The sequence below is a fragment of the Hippoglossus stenolepis genome, chromosome 10 (genome assembly GCF_022539355.2).
Source record: "Hippoglossus stenolepis isolate QCI-W04-F060 chromosome 10, HSTE1.2, whole genome shotgun sequence".
In the NCBI taxonomy this organism is placed as follows: domain Eukaryota; kingdom Metazoa; phylum Chordata; class Actinopteri; order Pleuronectiformes; family Pleuronectidae; genus Hippoglossus; species Hippoglossus stenolepis.
The window spans coordinates 918,245-922,785 of record NC_061492.1 but is presented as its reverse complement, the minus strand read 5'-3'; the positions used below and the strand labels follow the sequence as shown (position 1 = coordinate 922,785).

The 4,541-nt window shown below is 44.6% G+C and overlaps 1 pseudogene; it reads left to right on the top strand.

Annotated features, from left to right (window-relative positions):
- The first annotated feature begins 1,375 nt into the window (after window positions 1-1,375).
- On the top strand, window positions 1,376-2,831 carry LOC118116573 (annotated as a pseudogene).
- The last annotated feature ends 1,710 nt before the right edge of the window (window positions 2,832-4,541 follow it).

Here is a 4,541-nt window from a genome sequence, read left to right as displayed (position 1 = left end):
CCACTCTTCTGCTCTCACTGCAGAAGTCTGTTGATATCAGTATTTCCAGCTGCATCAGCATTATGGTATTATATCAGATGAATATCAGCTGGAAATCATCAGCCAACCACACAGCAATGGAAAGAGATGTCATGACTACACAGGATTTACCCCAGGGGCCAAACATATGTGGAAAATAAGAGGGGACCCAAAGTAGAGCCTTGGGGGACACCACAAACCTGTAGGGGAGAACAAGAGGAGAGGACAAGGTTTACAGAGAAGGTAGATAGATAGATAGATAGATCCTTGAGTCTGTCAATCAAGTGCTTACTAATGGGCCTCCACACACACACACTAACACACACACACAAGAGGCTACAAACTGACACTATCAAGGTATCACACTGACCAGCCTCCAGGGGAAGGTCTATGCCAGGGTCCTGGAGAACCTGGTGCAGAGTAATGCAGACTCAGACTCAGCCAAGCAGCTGGGAGGAGATCAGCACCTCCAACCCCGAGGCCATGATCATGTGAAGCTTTTCGACCAGTAGATCTAGATTCACATCCAAACCCTGAGATGAGCAGAATGATTTCATGGATACAAGCGGCCGAAATTGGTTTTCTCCATCCGGTGGCTGGGCTCAGCCAGGGTGAGTGAGCTCGGAGTCGAGCTGCTGCTGCTTCTCGTGAAAAGGGAGAGAGGTGGTTCAGGCATTTCATCAGGAGGTCTCCTGGTGCTTTACATCCCATTTGGCTGAGGAATGGCTCAGGATGGAAGAGGAGCTGGAAAGTGTTGCTGGGAAGTTGGATATTTATAAAACCATCTTTTCATTCTCTGACATTGTTTCCATTTGTTTGCACTTTGCTTCTGTCTCTTTAATGAGACTTCAGCTCTGCAGTTACGTCACAGACCCCCTGCACTTCCTGTTGATATTTAACTTTCACTTTCACTCTCTAGCAGAACTTCCTCTGAACATTTAACACTCAGCAGATCACGATCATATTCAAGCAGCTATTTTACACCAAGTCTCTTGTCTGTGTGAGCTTGTTGCTGCCAAATGACTTTTGACCAGTTATCAAATCCAAGGCTTGAATTACTTTTTACAATCGTGTCCTGACACACCAGAGAAACCAGGAAGCATCTGTTCCTCCCTGAAGAGACGCAGGCTGAAAACCAGACGATCACATTCACCTTCCAAACCAAACTGAACCAAACCAGACCAAACGTCCTGAGTGAGTCCAGCTACAGGAGAGAAGAGTCAAACTACAACCTGCCGACGCTCCACACACTGACCGTGAGTTTAACAAACTCGACTCAGAGAGGAAGTGAACCTCAGTGAAGTTCGTGGAGCTGTGACTGACTGACTGTCTGTTTTCAGCTTCACCTGGAGACTCAATGGCTTCCAGATTAGAAGAGGATCTCTGCTGTCCCATCTGCCAAGATGTCTTCAGAGATCCTGTCCTTCTGTCATGTAGCCACAGCTTCTGTAAAGACTGTGTGAAGAGCTGGTGGAAAGACAAAGAAGTAAAAGAGTGTCCAGTTTGTAAGAGAAGATCTTCAATGATTCAACCACCTTGTAACCTGGCGTTAAAGAACCTGTGTGAGACCTTCTTACAGGAGAGAGATCAGAGCTCTTCACATGCTCTCTGCAGTCTGCACTCAGAGAAACTCAGACTCTTCTGTCTGGACCATCAGCAGCCAGTGTGTCTCGTCTGCAGAGATTCAGAAAACACAGCAACCACAGAATCAGACCCATCGATGAAGCTGCACCACAACACAAGAAGCAGCTTCAGGAAACTCTGGAGCCCTTGAAGGAGAAGTTACAGTGTTTTGAACGTGTTAAAGTAGAGTTTGAACTAACAGCAGAACACATTAAGGTCCAGGCCGGACTCACAGAGACGCAGATCAAGGAGCAGTTTAAAAGCTTCATCAGTTTCTGGAGGAGGAAGAGGAGGCCAGGATGGCTGCACTGAGGGAGGAAGAGGAGCAGAAGAGTCGGATGATGAAGAAGAAGATTGAGTCTCTGAGCAGAGACATCACGGCTCTTTCAGACACAATCAGAACCACAGAGGGCAGGCTGAGAGCTGAAGACGTCTCGTTCCTGCTCAACTACAAGGCTGCAGTGGAACGAGTCCAGCAGCGCCTCCTGCTGGATGATCCACAGCTGGCCTCAGGAGCTCTGATAGACGAGGCCAAACATCTGGGCAACCTGAGCTTCAACATCTGGAACAAGATGAAGGACATGGTCTCCTACAGTCCTGTGGTTCTGGACCCAAACTCTGCTCATCCATGGCTCGTCCTGTCTGAAGATCTGACCAGTTTGAGACGAGGAGAGAAACAGAAGCTTCCTGACAATCCAGAGAGGTTTGATTATTACTTCTCAGTCCTGGGATCTGAGGGTTTTAACTCAGGGACTCACAGCTGGGACGTCCTGGTTGGAGACAGTACTTACTGGTTACTGGGTTTAAGAGCAGAGTCTGTCCAGAGGAAGGGAAACAAACTGTCTGGATTATGGACAATATGGTTCCATGAAGGTAAATACTCAGCACGGTCACCATCAGCATCATCTGTTCTCTCTGTGAAGAAGATCCAGAGGATCAGAGTGAAACTGGACTGGAACAGAGGAAAACTGTCGTTCTCTGATCCTGATACTAACAAACACATTCACACCTTCACACACACTTTCACTCAGAAGATGTTTCCATCCTTTAGCACTAGAGATCACTTGAAGCTGTTACCTGTGAATGTCTCTGTGATGCTGGATCAGAGCAGTTAGAGAGAAAGATTTTATTCATCATGTTTATTTCTTCAAGAGAAATCTGCTGAATTTAAAAGTTAAACTCGTTATTCTAAAGCTTTGTTTATTTCTCCTTTTACTTCTCACTCGTTTTTATTTCTCCTGTCGACTTTTCCACGTGTGTAAAAAGATTTCATTATTTTCTGATCTTTATCTTTGGTTTGTTTTTTACTTTCATGGAAAATGTTTTCTATCATTTAGATTTTGTGTGGATCCATGAAGTCGAGCAAACTGATGAAGATCCACATAAAAACACATTTATCAATAACAGCTGATCATTGTTCACATTCAACAAACTTTATTAAAACTCACTCATGAGACATGATTCATGTTTAATCACATAAAGTCTGTTCACATATGAAATAATCCAACATATATGAACATTTGTCTGTTTGATGTGATGAAGCCAAAATGATTCTGTCTGTAAAAGTGTTTATTCAACAGCAGCCTAGTGATGTGATTTTAATATTGTGATCAAAATAATAAAAACTATGAAACAGAGTTCTGACCTTTTTTAAGTTGAGATGTAAATATAACATTATCTGTCATTAAGTAGGATTTAACACTCAGAAAGTTTCAGGTTTTTAAATTGAGTTATATATACGTTTATTCATGAATTATTACTTATTTAAATGTACAATCATTTGATGATGTCTAACTTTTTACTTCACTGACCTGAGCTGATTTGGAAACACTGAATACTTAGTTATGGTCATGACAGTGAAGCACATACATGAAAAAATATCATCTGACGAGGAGAGAGAAAGAGGGGGGGGGGGCGAGTGAGCAGCAGTAATTGGCGTGATGTTGTTTTGGAGGCAGATGAGAGCAGAGTTAACGAGCTGAGCCTCCAGCACCAATTAAACAACAAGCTGCAGACGTGGACCGAGGAGAGGTGCTGCAATTAAACACACACACACACACACACGCACGCAGAGACACACACAAACACACACACACGCACGCACACAGGCACGCACGCATGCGCACACACACACACACACACACACACACACAAACACACACAAACAGACACACACACAGGTGAAGCTGTTCTTCAGAGTCTTTTTTCTTTATATCTTCTGAACAACGTTGATCAAAATATATCAGAAAACCAGAAACCACCACGATCGGACCAGAGGTGGACGACATGGCGGCTCCCGGTGGCACTTTGGCTTCACTTGTAGGAGCCATCTTGACGTCCATCTTAAATTACAGTCACTGACGTCTGTGGCCACTAGAGGGCCATATGTTGTTTTGAGTAACGTGTCACAGGTAAAAGTAGAAACACTTCTAAAAACAAAGGAAGTCAACGTTCAGGATTGTCCCGTCGCTCCTGCACCGACTGAGTCAAAGCGTCTGGTCACTTTAAAACTTCTCAGCACAGTTTGAATCTTTGACTGTTTCCTCATTACGTCAGTGAACCCCGACCTGAGGACGACTGAAAGCTCTAATTATTACTGCAGCTGTGTATAAAGGTGTGTGTGTGTGTGTGTGTGTGTGTGTGTGTGTGTGTGTGTGTGTGTGTGTGTGGAAACGATAAGGGCCTGTGGGAAAGATAACAGTTATTATCGCTCTCTGTGGTCCCCCCCCACTCAACACACACACACACACACACACACACACACACAGGTCAATTTACAGCTAGCAACTGTAGACCTGCTTATGTCCCAGCGGGCTCTATTACTGTGTGTGTTGGGCCGTGGACTGAAGTCCCTCATGCGCACACACACACACACACACACACACACACACACACACACA